This window comes from Micrasema longulum, unplaced genomic scaffold (genome assembly GCF_059751315.1).
Source record: "Micrasema longulum isolate JH-2025_06_02 unplaced genomic scaffold, ASM5975131v1 h1tg002564l, whole genome shotgun sequence".
Taxonomy (NCBI): Eukaryota; Metazoa; Arthropoda; class Insecta; order Trichoptera; family Brachycentridae; genus Micrasema; species Micrasema longulum.
In genome coordinates, this window is record NW_028279702.1 from 26,509 (window position 1) to 44,551 (window position 18,043).

Here is an 18,043-nt window from a genome sequence, read left to right on the forward strand (position 1 = left end):
ATCATTACTCCAAGGTTTCTACAGTTGACCCATTATAATTACACTAGAAAAAACATTTCCTTTCTCTTCCTTAATCTCTCCCTTTTTCTTCTCTCTTCATTACAATTTCAACTTCAACATCAAAACAATTTATAACATTTCTTGATTTGAATTTTAACAAAAAGGTTTTTAACTTTTTACCAAGCTCTTTATTGTACCATTTTTAGTACAATTACAAGTTTTATTGGTTGGTTGGAAGAAATTGCCATTTGGCAATAAGCCCGCCAATGTACAAATAACATTATGTACAAAAAGTTAAATAAATAAATAAATAAACAAGTTTTAAACGATTATTTTTTTATACTTACGCACCCACACACACGCACTCTCTCCCTCATTCATTCTCACACGCACATGTATCCTCTCCCTCATTAATTCACGCATACACACATTCACATACACATGAATACAAACGTCACACAAATACAATTACGAAACTTCTTTTCTTATATATTATGTGTCATTATATTTACAGTGGATTTTTTAAATTGGCTTTAGCATTGTTAATATTTTTCTACTTATTTTGTTTATTTAATAGCTGTAAAAATCCCAAATAAAATGAAATAAAATAAAACAAAATAAAATAAAATTACCGGTTTTCCATAAAATACTAGTATCTATATCAATTTATATCCACTAATTCCTACTTCTATTTTTGTACCTTTTTAAATATTCAAATAAGTATGCACAAAAAGCTTTTTAAAAAAGACTGATCGTCAAATATTGATGTAGATATGTGTTAAATACTAGGAAAACTATAGCAGTGCCCTTTGCACTATCAGGTGTGAAAGAAGTAATAAAGATGACAATGATTTGTAAAACTTGAAGTTTTTTACACTCTTCTTTGTTTAGATCGGTTGATCTGTTATTGGCTAGAGGGTGATTCCTGAAACGCCGAGTTCCAGATGTCTTTCCAACTCTTTGGTGGTCTTCCAGGCAGAAGGCGACCAGCTGGGATTTCATGGGCCACGGTAAAGGAGATTTTGGAGCTGTCCATTATATCAACGTGATCTCTCCAGCATCTTCTCCTTGTTCTGCTCCACCGTTCTGTGTCTCAGTTTACGGGTACACAAGTCCGTCTAATTTCTTGATTCTGAATTCTGTTCTTTAGAGTTTTTGCAGCTGTTGCCCTTAGTACTTTCATCTCTGACGTTCTGAGCAGATTTTTGTCCTCACCGTATCTACGCTCATCTCTACTGAATACGTCAGGATTGATCTGACACACGTTTTGTATATACGGACCTGGCTTTCAGTGTGTTTATTGTGCCATACGATACTTCAGTATAGGTAGAGTATAGGTCGCTGTAGTTCAAGATTTTTACACCTAAATATTTAAAAAACATGACCTCTTCCACTGTCTTATCATCAATCATCAGTTTGCATCTCTAAAGGTACTTAGATGTTAAGATTTTTTTTTACTGACTGAGATTTTTTTTTTTTTTATTATTTTTTTATTTTTTTTTATTTATTTTCCAAAAATATTTACAAAATAGTCTTAAATTAAAGTCCTGCTGAGTTGCATACATACGACTCGTCAGCAGGTTCTTATAAATTATATCGATTATTTACACTTAACCTACATTAACAATAATTTTACTTGAAAAACAATTACAGATTACATTATGAAAAATTAAAAACTATCACTAATACCAAAAATTCAAAACATATTATACATAATTATATACAATATTCCCAAGGAGTTTAAAAAAAACTCATTTAGGGACATACAGATAACAATATTTATTCAAAGACGTTTTTATATTTTAAACTATAATATTATTTACAAAAGCAGAAAAATTAAAATTATGATATACTACAAATTAAAAAGGGTATGAAAAATACTTAAAAATAACAAAATAAACATAATACTAGGCATGGAAATAAATTCAAAATGATGTACATTATGCAATCTGGGAAAGAAAAATTAAAATATATATAAAAATTTTAAAAATTACATGTATGTATTATTTTGTAAACTGAACTAGTACAAAATAAAAAAAGATTTTTTTAAATTAAAAAAATATGCGCACACCCAATATAGGTTAATTTTTTTTTATCAAAAATTACATTACATAATTACAAAGATTACAATTTAATAAATTAATTGGCTCATTCAAGGACAAATCAAATTATGCAAACTCACAAATCCAAATTCAAAACACAAGTCATTAGGTAAATGATTTCAACCTATCGATAAATTTACGCTTCTGAAGAAATGTGGTTGTTGAAACATCAGCAAAAAATGTTTTCAACTCTTTTGATTTATTGACGAATTAACAACGTTCTAACATAGGCGGAATCTTGAACATCTTAGTTTGATGCAGAAATCGTAAACCAATTAACGACAAGGCAAAAGAAGGCATAGCTTTGTTTCTATAAATATTAATGCATATTGGATTCAATTTATTCGTGTACTCAACTATTTATCAACTAAACTAAGCAAAATCACGAAGTTCGTTGTTTTTTATTTGTTTATAGATTATTAAACTACGCCATTTTTTTATGTATCGTATTGTATAGATGGGTGCGCGTGAATTGATTTGAGGTTAAACAAGAAAGATGGATTACAATTGAAGTTATTTATTGAGTAGATACACACGACTTACATCCTTACAATTTTGTACACAAGGAATTTACAACAGCGAACACTGGCGAGGAGCTGGTGGACGGGCGACACGAAATGCCAAGATAAAATGTGCATATTCTTTCGCTGCACGGCGTTTAATTGCTTGTCCGAGCGGACGTTGCATCATGTTACGCGTTGCGGGCCAAAACGGAGTTCGGCCCTGTCAACTTTACCGCTTGATGGTGTCCTCCACAGTTCACAGTATTATCAGCGCTATGATTTTTTTTAAGTTTTTTATATTCATGAAATTCCTGCGCGTCTGACGTCTCAAGTTCTCTTCTGGTTCTGCCGATTAGCCCGTTGAATTATCGTAAACCAAAAATCTCACTCAACTCTTTTATCATTGGTTGATTCATATAAACTAGCGACGTCGTTCAAAGTCATTTTTTTATTATTTTTTTCGAAGATTTTTAAGAAACTTTGCCGTAAAATTGAATGCCCTTATTTTTACAGCGCGTAGGAAAACATTTTTTGGTTCCAATTTCCCGTTGGGCTAAAGTTCCTCACTAAGCCGTTTACTGGGAATTTATATGCACTTGACAATACTTATTAATTTAACAAACTGCATATTATATATTATGTAGATATACCTATGAATTACACATAAATAGTGATTAATTATCTAATTAAAACAAACGTTGAACAAGAAGGCATTCCCAATCAGTAATTATTGTCACTTGTACGTAACATATTATTTAGATTACAAAATTATACTAGTCATAATAAACAGGTGCAATGTGCAATATGTTTATTATTGTAATAACAATTAGAACCTGTAATAAAACTCTTAATAAAATAAATATCAATCTATTCACCAAATTAATTTATGCTTAATATTCATTTGTCTTTTCCCCTATGACTGAGGATTGTGGCTTAATTAGATTATTATTTTTGTGGTCATTATTAACTTTGCCATAAATGTTTGTATTCTGATCACATTCACCATAATACTTGCCATCAAATTCTCTAATTTTTACGGCGCGTAAAAAAAACATTTTCATATCCAAATTCACACTGCACTGAACTTTCTCATAAATATTTTTTGTATTTTATTTTTTATTTTCCTATTTTATTTACTAAAAAAAAATTGCCATATAATCTTTTACATAATATTTTATTTCCTCCTTCTTATGTTACACAAAAATATTATAACTGTCCATTATTTATTATAGGAGCAAATTAACATTTTCTTGTATACCCACGAACAGGCCATGCCTTTGTGGGATTTTTTTGTTTACTATTTTTACTATTAATATGTATTTCATTGCTATGTTATTATGCTTTATTTTTTAAATACTTTGTTTTACCTCTTTTACAAAAAATGTAATTTAGTCAACTTGAATTTCCACTAAAAAATGATTGTAGAGAAAAAAATTAATTTATCAAGATGTCAGACCATCCGTCTTGGAGGTAGGAGCAAGCGCCGTGATCCCTGCAAAAGACGATAAAGTAATCATCAAGCTGCCAACATCCGATGATGCCGAACTTGGTTGCAAAGGAGGGCAAAAGGTTAATGCCGACAGCCCTCCTGAAAGGCATCAAAAATGAAACTCGCTATGAGGAAATGAACAAGTGCATTCTGCAGCAGAATGACTCGATCTTCGAAGCCATGGGGGAAAGCAAAGACGCTATTAAGTGGCAAAAGTCGTTCCGCAACAAGAACAGCGAGCGTTTGAAGAATGCCGTTCTTCTTGTGAGGAAGGGGGTGAAAAAAGCGACGATCAGTCGAAGCCGAACCAGCATCGGTTACCAGAGGATGCAGGTCGAAGACAGTTGCCCCTTAATATAGAGCTACAAATGCATGGGCTTTGGTCATTCCGTGGCAAGATGCATGGAAAACAAAGACCGCTGCTTGCAATTATGCAGGAGACCATAAATCTATGACCTGCACCAGGAAATCAAATCACATAATTTGATTGAAAACAGAACCACCAAATTTCAGTTCAGAATAATTTCATCAAGTTTTCAAATCATCATGGCACTGTCAAAAAAAGAGAATACAATTATATTGGCCAGCGTCGTATTCATTATTCACTACGACATTTTTCTAATTATTAATACGAAATTTATGTGACATATCCTAAATTAAAAATACAAAAAAACTTTTCAATAAATTAATGAATATAATAAATGATCAGTTTATTTCCTTGTAGCTCTGTAAGTCTTCTGATAAGATTTGATAACAGTACTTTGATGCGTACCTTGGTGACTCTTATCAGTATTATTTCCTTCTTTTATTTGATTTGATGTTGATACGTATCACAAGATTGGATATTGTATTTAAGTACTGAAAAACAATGAGTACATTCGTAGATCGACGAATGGAATACCGAAAAACACTTATGAAATAATGAGAAAGAAGCGACGACAGAAAGCCCCACTTTTTCTTATCCTTAAAGATGGGGTCAGTACTAAATATAATACGAGTATATTATGTACGTTAGAGTGGGCCAATGATGTATGAAGTTTTTTTTATTTTATTAGACATGAAAGTAAAAAGGGTCTAAAAAGTTGCATTTTGGATCACATTAAACGTGAAAATTATTCAAAAAAATATTCCATGCTACTTTTGGCCTCAAAATCGAATGTTAAGGATCTGGGCGTTAGATTTGTGAGCACTCTGACATTTCACGAACACATAGAGACAATCAGTGGTAATGCATTGAAGATGTTAGGATTTGTTCTGCGTACTGCCAGGGTTTTCGAAAATACCCGCGTACTGAGAACTCTTTACAACTCCATGGTGCGAAGTAGACTCGAGAGTGGCTCGATGGTTTGGGGGCCACATGAACTGAAGTACTCTCTTATGATAGAGAAAATCCAAAAGAAGTTTCTGAGATATCTCTACATGAGAGAGTGCGGGTATTATCCTTGGCTCTACCCGACCGAGTTTCTCCAGGGTATGCTCGGCTACAACAGTTTAGAGACTAGAAGGAATGTGTATTTGACTACACATTTTTATCGATTGTTGCGCGGTATGGTCGATAATCCTGAGATTATGATGAGCATTGGTTTGTATGTTTCTGATAATTACCAGCGTCAGCATAGATTGTTTCGTATTCCGATATACAGAACCAATCTGCCGATGGTTATGCCTGTTGGAAGGGCTGCCCCTATACTGAACAACATCGCTCTGGATGTTTACCTGTCCCATGTATCTGAAGGGGTTTTCCGGAGCAGGATTCTTCTACTACTTTGACATGAGTCTCTTTAGTGTATTTTTATTCTTTTTTAAAATATGTACGTATTGAATATATTTTTGTAATGCACATGTTATATTTAAAATAAATTAATTGAATTGAATTCCAGCGTTTCTGTAATTGTTTCTAATAACGAGATCTGTAAATTTGTGGAAAATCGCAGACATTTCATCTACTGTCAATCGGCGGTCTTCACGAACAGTTTCGTCGAACTTTTGCACCAACTCATCGGTCACAATTGAGGGTCTTCCACTCCTTTGCTCGTCATAATATTCGTTCTTCCTTCATTAAACTCACACCACTTAAATAGGTTTGTTCGGTTCATAGCACCTTCGCCATAAACAGTTTTGATCAGTGCAAAAATATCAGTCGGAGAAAAAAAAATTCCTTCCGCGAGAAGGAACCTTATGACAGCACGCACCTTGAACTTGGCGGGATTTCTTATTGACATCTTTCACAGAAACGAACACTAGTTTTTGTACAAACGAGTGTCGCCGGTGCTCGTTGTGTTCAGGAGACCCCCCACTACCAACCAGTGTTGCCAACATTTGGAAAAAAATCTCACAGGACGAGAGCCAAACAGAATTCTTACTTTCTGGATAAGCCTCGTATTTCCATATGGGTAGGTAGGGATGTGACGGGCGTTTGCCGCATTTGACAGGCTTTTTAAGGTCTTGACTCTTGACAGGCGTGCGGCCGGCATTGCTCCGAGACATGCATTTTTAAACTTCGCGCGAGTTCCTAGCGTATGAAATAATAAATATCACTTTTGACGATGTGAAACTGTTCTATGAGTACGAAATTCTCAAATAATATTATGGGACAATGTTTGAGTATGTCCAAATGCTTGCAGACTGGCTGGATTTCATCCCTAGGGAGTTATTCATATTTAAATTTATTTCAACTGAGAGGTTTCAGCTCTTTTACTTTTATCATGTGGGTGAGATTCATCCGGCTTCACAAAAGTAAACAGATGGAAGAGTTGAGAAAATGTGGATGTTCAAACATGGGCAGAATGTTAAATGTTACACAGTGTGTAAAGTGGCGACTTAAACCAGCCAATGAAAGGTCATAAACCCTGTAAATGCCTAGACTTCCACACTCCCTTCTCTAAAATGTTCTCCATTCCTGTTGTAATTTGTTAATTTCTTTTCATGTTCCCAACCATGTCGGCAGAAGTTAAAATTTGCTATTTATTAAATTTTCTAAGAGCAACTTTTGTGTTTATGCCCCAATGTCCAGAATGTGTAGATTAGTCAATTCGTCACACAACTTGGAATTCTTAGGGATAGATCTTCCGGCTTTTCGTACATCTCTTCGCCACTAAAACAGTGTGGAATGAAGATGGATTGGCACAGTTTAGCTCGAAGTCTTATATGTTTATGAATATATTGTAGGTATAAGATTATTTTACTGCCCTTGTTTGTCTTTGCTACATAGATTTATGCTTTTTGTATAATCAGACATTTTAGGCACCCTGTACAGGCATCCCTTCATTTTGCAATGGTAACCCCAGATAGGGGAGAGTGCGCTCTAGGGGCGTGTATAGAAGCGATTATGCGCAGCTGACTATTATATTTGACTATCCATTATTATGTTTTACGGTAACTTTATGTACAGAAAAAAAACAAATAGTTACAATTTCTTATAAATCATTGCCACCATTTGTATTTTTCTCCAAATAAATATAAAAATATTAATAAAGCGCGCCCAGCGCCTGAAATAAGAAATAAATAATGCCAAAAACGCCCGGTCGAGCGCCACATGTCTTGCGAGTCATGTGTCAAAAGTATCACCCCTGTAAACAAAATCACCGTTCGCCACTGCCGTACACTCGCCCTTCTTTGTCATTTAGAGCAACAATGATTTTGTTATCAGAGACAGAGAAATTAATTAGTTTTAAAAGAATGTAACGATATATTATACATATTTCGAGATAAAATGGACGTGGCCTTATAAACATTTTTCGATAAAATTGGACCACACACATTGACGGCCATTTTAATGACCAATAACTAAAATACTTGATTAGATAAGATAAAATTTAACTATGCCACCTTTAAAATACATCATTGAACTCTAATGATTTTTATTTAAAACATTGATTGCGTTTATGCCGCCAACAGCACCTGGCTCCGATTACAATGGAAAATTAACAGTGTTATCTACAACATTAATTTTGTCCAAATAATGTTGTAGATAACTCTTCTTACGGGCCAATGGCAGATAATGAGCCCAGTTGAAGAGTGGATGAGGAGTTAAGAAATACCAAGCTTTCCTGGACAGTATTTAAATCCCTTCATGAAATTGCTCCAAGATACCTATCCAACATTTGTATTAGGGAAAATACATGTCAAAGAAGATCTACTTATAGATCAGCATTTGCTTCGGGCAGAGGAAAACTTGTCGAAATCCGGCGCTCCCAATACGCAAGATTCAGAAATCGTGCTTTTGCCGTTGCCGGCCCCTCTGCCTGTAGCTCAATCACAAATACGTGCTTTAAATTTGCTTGGCATTTAAGCGATCACAATGAACAATAATGAACATGCTTAAGTTTTCGCAGTCATAAGTCAAAATTTTAGCGGTCTTACCAACTGCGCCACGGCGCCTGTCTACTAAGTTGTAATAAACGAAATAAAAAATCTACTATGTATTTTTATACAATATCATATTACTGTATTGCAGTTTCATTATTGTTTATTTACTCACGGAATTAGTACATTAAAAAAAATGCAAATAAAGAAGATTAAAGCTAGGACAAAAAATTAAATAATAATTACTACCTCAAGACAAGATCTGGTCTATCTTAATGGTTGTTTGTGACCCCCTTAAAATGAGTTTTTTTATTTGTTTATTTTGTAATGAAACATTAATTAAATAAAATTACATACTTACGTCGGGAGTAGCCATGTCTGCAGCTCGCCCAACAACTTATTTTACTCGAGACGACTAGTTGCTAGCAACTATGATTAAATATTTAGATTCGTTGCACGAAATTTCAAAATCATAATTGAATTTTCGCTATCTTTTTTATCGACGTTTGATCCTAATCATCAATTAATTTGAATTATTGTCGCCTCGTCTGCAGCATTGTGATTGCATCTGATAGAATCTTAAAGAGAGAGAAATAAATTTATTGACCTAAATAATTAATTAATCAATTCACATTGTTTTTTATAATAATATTTATTTAGGTTTAATATTTTCAACAATGTTTTGAGTATGTCCAAATGCTCGAAGACTGGCTGGATTTCCTCCCTAGGGAGTAATTCATATTTAAATTTGTTGCAACAGAGAGGGAAAACATTTTCGAGAAAGGAATATGAACGTCTAGGCATTTACAGGGTGGATGACCTGTCATTGGCTGGTTTAAGTGGCCACTTTACACCCTGTGTAACATTCACCATTCTGCCTATATTTGAACATCTATATTCCTTCAATTCTTTCATCTGTTGATGTTTGTGAAGTTAAAGAGCTGAAACCTTCATTTATGCGGGTGAGATTCATCTAATTGAATTATTTCACCAACATACTAGGCAACATAAACAGCTCCCCAGGCAATATAAACAGCTCCCCAGGGAGTTGAATCCAGTCCTTGTCTACAAAAATTTGGACAAACTCAAAATATTGTTGAAAACATAAATTCATACAATTGTTGTTACTTTGTACTTAAATAATTTTAATTTAAACTCTATTATTTCCATAATTATACAAAATCATGATTTACAACCCCGGCTTGCACTTGTATATAACATAGAAATTTGTTTAGTCTCCCGCCAGTCTGACGATGTCGGTCAAGACGAAATCCGGATTTTATTTTTTTATTTTAAAAGGATAAATAAAATCACTTTGTTTTTTAACCACTTATTTATTATCACAACCGACTAGTTTCGGCAACAACGGTTGCCGTCTTCGGGGTTATTTAACCCTTACGCTGCTACGCAGTTTTTCAAGAATCTAATCAGAAATCTTATTATTAATACATTTTAAAAATATTTTATCGAATACGTTGTTTTCCAAACACACTACTGTTTTAAAAATTAAAAGCAATTCCAAGAAAAATCTTCCATTTCATAAATATCTAATTCAAGCCCAGTGGAGTGAGCAAGATAGACAACTCGTGCCGCCCGCAACACATTCTCGTACAGCGGTTGTAAACCCTTTCTTAATCGAAAATAAAAACAAACAAAAAAATGATCTCGCACAGCAATCTCAAGGCGCATTGTTTTAATAGTTATTATTGAAACGACAGTATTATGATGGTTTTTTTGTTGATTGCGGGGCAAAGTGCCCTTATTATCAAACCTACCACTTCCATCAATGCATGCTAAACAAAATTTGTGTAAAATATATCTTGGATGATTCATATGAACAAGTGACGTCGTTCAAAGTAGTTCGTTTTTATTAAAATATTTTATATTATTTTTTATTAATTTTCAAGAAACTTTGCTGCACAATTTAATGTTCGAATTTTTACCGCGCGTTAGAAAACATTTTTTGTATTAAATTTTTCATATGGCTGAAATAGGTACGAAACTGAATAATAACCCGTCGAATAAGTAATTTTTATGTTTTGAAAATGTTTTATACCACTGACGGTTAAGTGCAACAAGCAGTTCCCGAATTCATTTACCCTTTTGGGGATTATGACGTCAGCATCAGTCTAGTTAGAACTTTATGATAGGGATTAACAACAACGATATATCGTTGTTTAGCAGTCTAAGGGTTAATGACTAAATATACATACATAAAAGAAACACTGAACAGTGGATGTCGAAAAGGATAGAGGAGAGGGCTAATGAGGAAGTTCAGTGGTTTTTAAAAAAAAATTAATTTGTTAATAGACTGTTAAACTAAGTCAAATTTTTTATTTTTTATTTTTATATATCGTATTATCGGCGCTACGATTTTTCAAAGTTTTGTATTTCTGAAATAACTCCGCGTGTAACGTCAGAGGCTCATTTCCGCTTATTCTCATTCAGTTCTTCCTATTGGTCCAGAAGCGACAAGCATACCGGAAATCTTCCATAGCTTTCAGATCATAGGTCGGTTCACATGAACCAGTGACGTCATTTAAAGTAGTGCGTTTTTATCAGAATATTTTTTATTATTTTTTCTGTACATTTTCAAGAAACTTTGCCGTACAATTTAATGCTCTAATTTTTACCCCACGTAAGAAAACATTTTTTGTATCCAATTTCCCGTAGGGCTGAAGTTCCTCATTGTGTTTAAGGTAGGGTTAGATTTTAAAGGGAAAATATTAAAAATAGAGATTTGACTTCAATTTAATTGATTATTTATACTACTACTACTACTACCATCAAGCCATTTCCCCGTAGGTGTAGGCAGAGAGAATGGACCGCCACACACGTCTATCCTGGCATACAATCCTAGCCTCCTCCACATTCATACATCTTGTCATACATGGCCTTCGGTTCTGTCTGCTTTTGACATGACCAGACTTAAGATTTTGGTTTATCTGATCATGCCACGTCTTCCTTGGTTGTCCTCGTCTCGTTACGTTACCGTTCATTTTCGCCATATATACTTGTTTTACCATTCTTTCGTCGTCCATTCGTTCTTCGTGACCAAACCATCTCAGATACCCTTTCTTAATCTTATTAATTATACTTGACTGAGATTTACACTCTCGCCTGATTTCATCATTCGTAACCCTGTCATACATTGATTTCCCATACATTCGTCTAAGAGATCGCATTTCAACCGCGTTCCCTCGGCTTTCATCCTTCCTCTGCCAGTTCCATGTTTCACTTCCATACATAAGTGTTGGGACTAAAACTCCGTTGTGCACTGCCAGTTTAGCTTCAATTGACATATTTTTATTAGAAATTACTGTGCTTAGTGCTCCGTTCATTTTGTTGCCCGCATTCACTCTTCTTTCAACATCTTTTTCTACTCTTCCATCTCTTGAAAACATGCTTCCTAGTTACACAAATTCTTCTACTTGCTCGAGACATTCGTTGTTTACATTTATTATGCAGTCAGTTACCTCACTATCCCTTTCAAATACCATCACTTTTGACTTACTTTCGTTCATCGCCAATTCACTCTCCAGGCATACATCATACATTCTAGAGACTATTTGCTGCAAATCAGCCTTGCTGCTTGCTAACAGAACTGCATCATCAGCGTACAGCAATCAGCTTACTGAAAAATTATCAATTTTTGCTCCAATACCCATAAATTCTATCTCTTTCATTATTTATATATTATTAATATTTAAAGCATTAACTTTGTAGTCAAACATTTTACTAAATATTATTAAATATTTGTATATAACCACTTACCGACTTTTCTATGTCTACTGGTTTCGAGACGTACCCGTCTCTTCGTCAGGACACCAATTAAACCAACATGCAAAACCCACTATACACCTTCACCATAGTTGTTGCACAAAAATACAAAACCAACACGACATGCATTTTAATAAGCATATGCACTGATTAGGACAAACATGCACTGATTAAATTATGAAAATATTCGTGTTAAAGAACATATGAGGTGTCTTCACAATAATAGTTTCTCTGAATTCGCAAATCACCTAATTAAATTTAAGGTCTAAATTTAAACAAAGAAATTAATTATTTTTAAGCGTTTGGTCCAGATTTGGTAATTTTGAAATTAAATTAATGAACAAGCCCGGCTAATGGGCTTCTATGAAAATACCGCCACTGCTCTAGACAGCCCTTTTTGAAAGCTGCCTTTTTTCGTAGGCAACACACACCCATTATTGTTTATTTTATATGCATCTATTTTTCATTAGAAAATTTTTGCAAGGATCAGTTTGACATACAAAACAGCTAATAGTCACTAATGTCAATGTCAAACGATTATACAATGAGTGAACCGGACGGTGATAGTGCTAGAGAATTGATAATCAGGGTCGCTTCTGCATTCAAATTGACCTTTGGGTACTCTTCATTGCATAAAATTAATACAATAATATCAATATTGTTCGTACATCATAACCACAGCTTATTTTATTTTATTTTTTATATTTTATAAAGACAACAGAATACAACATAACAAACATTTCAAAACTTAGGCTTTCTGATAACTCAAATATTCATATTTACATTTGTTAATTTTATTTAAATGCTTATATTATTAATATCAACATGTATATTTGCGATGTATTTAATATCGTCGAACTATTTTTTACAATAATTTAATTTTAATTTTAATCTTTTAAATTTTTAAGTTTATTTAAATTCATATTCTTTTATTTTTATTTTTTATTGTGACTATTATTACTATAATTATTGATATGCATTTTAAAAAAAACTTATTATTACTGCGAGACTTTATTAGACTTATGGCGGCCTCCGTGGTGTAGTGGTCCAGACGCTTGACTCACGCACGGAAGGTTCCGGGTTCGATTCCCGGTGAGAACACAAAAATTAAAAATGTGATTTTTCTCAAGCCTGGTTGTTCTGTAATTCACCACTGTAATTGGGCATCCTGGCCTGTTGTGGTGCAAACAAAAAATGAAATGAAATGAAATTATTCATATTCCAGTGAAATTCTATTTGATTGTATAAATTGCATCTAATTTAAATAAAATTTTATTTAAATTAATCTTACATAAATTCTAATAAACTGCTTAAATAACATATAATAAAAACAAAATTTTGGTCTATACACAATTTTTAATTTTTCTTTTGTGACTATTGGTGTTCACATATAATTGGTAAAGGTTTTAAGTGTTATTATTTTTTTCTTTTATAAATTATATTTATAATGTGATATCTTTTACTGTTTGTGAACTGAAAATAAATAAATAACAACACACAAAAAAAAAAAAAACGGCAGATAGAGAGAATAATTCTTAGGTATGAAATGTAATTTTAGTTGTATTTCAATTAGTCTATATTCATTTGTTGCTATGTCGCTTTAGTGCTATTTTTTTCAAATCTGCCAGTGCTAAAAAGGCCACCCTCAATCCAATCAACCGCAGGACTTTAAGAGGCAACGCGGTCTGACCTTTCTTCATACAAACGTATTCCTGTATTTTCTCTCTGGATTAGCACTTCAGCGGTGTTTTTTTAAATAAATTAATTTTTATATTAGCTAGGACTATCTGAAAAGCCCACAAAATTGCCCAGTTTTATCTGGCGTCATCGGACGTACGCGTACGGTACGTATTCAAATATGATTGACTTAATATTGCTGTGTTTTGAGTCGAAAATTGTAAATGACATGCTGTAAGTCCTGTAAACGCCTAAACTTCCATATTCATCATCATCGTCATTCCCTTTCCGCACCTAATGGTGCATAGGGCACTGCATTGGTACACCAATCGCAGCGTATCTTGATCATTTTTGTTCCATGAAGGTAAGGTGATCACTCTTACGCTTCAAGTACCAGTCCAGGGAATATGAAATATTCTAGTGTAAAAACACCATTTTAAAATAATATTTCAAATCAACCATATCGGGAATCGAACCCGAGACCCCTTGCATGGTAGGCGAATGCTCGGACCATTACACCACGAGGCCGACTTCCATATTCGCTTCTCAAAAACGTTTCCCTCCCTTTTGCAACAAATTCAAATCTAAATAACTCCCCAGGGAGGAAATCCAAATAATTTTATGTTTCGATTCGCAATAGTTGAAATACACATTTACAAATTATTGAGCATCGCTATTAAGTTTATTCAAAGCTTTCATATGAACGTATTTTATAAAATTGTACTGTCAGCGACACGATATTCTAATGTCTTTATTGTATAAATCTATAAATAGTTAATCCATTGGAGCTTTATTATGGTCCAAGCTGGTTTCTCAGCATGCGTCTCTATCTGAATATAGAAATAAATTGGAGCATGTATATATTACTCGGCTCAGTAGTGTAGATGGACTAGCTTTCCCTAAATTCAATAATAAATACGGGAAAAGAACACTACAGTCCTTAAAATTTAGCTTGATTAGAATGACTGCTGTCAAACTAATTTCACTAGTGATGGGAAATTACTGATCACTGATCAAATCAATTTTATCAGTTTTTTCATGCACGAAAATTGATATAAAAAACGCAAGAACAAGCCCATTATAGTGTGTTTAACACAATTATTCACCAAAAAATTATACATTTTCACGAACAACAGCAAATGAACTATTTTTTTATTCGATCAATTCACATTGATCAATTTGCCCCATCTCTAACGTTTTTGCAAAATGATGTAACCTTGTAAGAACGTCGTTAATAATTAGGTTTTTTTTTTTTTTTAGTTTTAAAGCTGATTTTATATATTAATGTTGATTTATGTGTCAAGCATTGTATTAAAAAAATAAATTAACACGCCAGATACGAATGATTTTTCGTGTGTCAATATAAATAACTCCTTTGGCGTTACTACAAAGTTATTTCGTCACTTTTTCTGACAAATGTCATTCTAATCAAGCTTTATTTTAAAGACTATAGAGTACAATATACTAAGAATGTATATATGCTCCCATTAAATATAAAAAAAAACTAAAAATTTATCAGGCTCAAGAGAAAAACGTCTGCTGATAATCTGGTTTTTTAGAACGTGCTTGTTTATATTGAAATTTTTTGAGCTTTTATTTGGACAATTTTTTATTTTTCTACGTGTAACATATTTTCGATGCAAATGGCAATACATATTTTTCTTTTTTTTCCAGAGTAATAGGAGTTTTTATATGTCATAGAATTTAAGAGATAAGATTATGTATATATTAATATATATAGTTCTAATGAACTAAACTATAAGCACCTGCTGACGGACTGCATTTATGTAGGACTTGATAATTTGTATTTTAATTTTTGCATGTTTTTGATAAAAAATAAATAAAAAATAAAAAAATAGACGCAACTAATTGGAACGGAATATATACTAATTAAATTGCTTAGTAATCTAAAACACTTATAAACGAGTATTTTAGGGGTCAAAATAATGTGTGATTCCCATTTAAGATACTGCAAATAAATCATATTTTCGTAATTAAGCATATGTTAATTTGTTTTTTCTTTTATTTTTCTTTTCTCTTCTCTTATTTTTATTTTCTTTTCTTTTCTTTTCATGGTCATGTCATACCATATATATGTGCTACAAACTTTTTAATAATTTTAAAAGGAATGGCCCACGCTCAGACGCTGGCGCCGTAGTCTTTGTGGGCATTTTTTCCAATTCATGTTGTAGCTTAATTTTAAGATGTATTTTTGTAAATATATTTCTATGTAAATAATATGTGTATGGGAAAAAATACACGGAAGCATGCAAAAAGGCATGATTTTGGTTTAAAAATGTATGTCCGTTACATGATTAGACGACTTGCTGTTAAAAAAGTAATAAAATAAATATATAAACCTCATTTTCTGTTTCACTTGTCATTAGGTCAGAATTCTTGATAAGCGTATCACTAAACAACGTTGTTATAAAAATAAAATTATGTTGTTAATTGTTTATTAAATAATAAATAGAACGAACGTGCGAACAATTAAATTAAAGTTTCTTTTCCTGATAACGAGACGCTGGCCGACATATCGCTCCTTTAATAATAAACTGAAATAACTCAAAAATCATGATTGTTGGGAAATTGCAGTTAAAGTTTTGCAAGTTTGGCGTCAACTATGTTTTGAAGAATATTTTTAAATATGGACATTCTACAGAGATGTGAAGGTGTTTCACGCATTGTGAATAAAATATTCTTTCAATTTATATTTATAAATATCTAGTGTTAAGCATATTTTATAAGATATTTAAGTTTAAAAATACTATTAGTGACTTAGTTCTGTTTTTGATTAAAAAGAAAAATTATTTTTAAATTTCGACTTAACACAAAACTTATTATTACAGTTTTGTTTTAAAAAAACTGATATTATGTATTAAACTTTAGGATATAATGTACTTTATTAGTAAAATATAAAATGACAATATTTGACTTTAGGAGTTATTACTGTTTAACACTAACAAAAAAGTCAATTATTATAATAACTTAGGTTTAATTCTATTTAATGTTAAATCAATGATAAAATTATGAATTGATCTGTAATTTAAGGTACCTATATAAAAAGTTAGGGGCTTAGAATAGAATAACCTGACTACTAACTTGTAAATATCTTTACAAATAAATTTAATAATTAAATATAATAAGAAACACATTTTATTTTTATAATAATTTTATTGAAATCTTAATACAAAATCAACAAAAAATAATTAAAAATGAACTTTGCTTAGCATTATAAAAGACCTTTATTATTTTTTTATAATAGCAGTCTTGTTCTCTTATATTATTATATTATTATGTTAATAATATTGAGATCACTTAGGAATGCAGCAGTTATAATCACAATCAGTAAATAATATTTCTCTTAGAACTCTGTAATATTGACAGTAATGAAACAATAATTTTATTTAAAAGGAAAACATGACTGACTGACTGATCTATCGGGCTCAAATTTGGCATACAGATAGCAGTTATGATGACGTAGGTATCCGTTAAGTAGGGATATTTGAAAATTGCCGCGGGGTCGGGTATTACGTATTAGTAATATTATAATATTCATTGGCAGAAACGAGATCAAAAATAATTCTTAAGAATATATTAAAAAAATAATCAATAAACATTTAGTAAAAAAAATCCGAATTTTAATAAGATGTCGTTATTTTTTATATGATTGTGATTACATTTTATTTAGGATGTCAATCACAAACCAGTATGTAACGATATCTTATTAAAAAATGGAATTATAAAAATTTGCGTAATATGAGGGGATTAATCCTTTAGTTATTAACTCTTTTAAGTCCTTCTTTTTATTTGCGCTTAGTTCCTGTTTTTTAGAATATACTTGTTTAATCGTTATTTCTTCGAGAGGTATCATTTTCTTTCGTTTATTTCTAACGTTCACTTCTTTATACTCACTGTCATAATAAGACGTTTTGTAACAAAATGTAAATGGATCGCTTTTAGTAATTTTTAAATGTTTGATTTCATTCCACATAACATTTTGACCATTTGTGTTGGTACTGAAATTATACCCCCACTCCTCTTGTAACTCTTTTAAATTTGAGAATGAGTTGAAACTCATTTCATGAACACTTATAGCTGGACTACTCTTTTTTGCGTTTTTGATTAAGGCAATATACTGGTCTGGAGTGTAAATAGGGCCAGACTTGAGATTTTTCTTGACCTCT

At 32.3% G+C, this 18,043-nt stretch overlaps 1 protein-coding gene across 1 annotated transcript in view; it reads right to left on the reverse strand.

Annotated features, from left to right (window-relative positions):
• The window catches only part of LOC148271955 (innexin inx7-like), a 54,661-nt gene that overhangs the window by 26,055 nt on the left and 10,563 nt on the right, over positions 1-18,043 (reverse strand). The gene's annotated exons all lie outside the window — the stretch shown is intronic.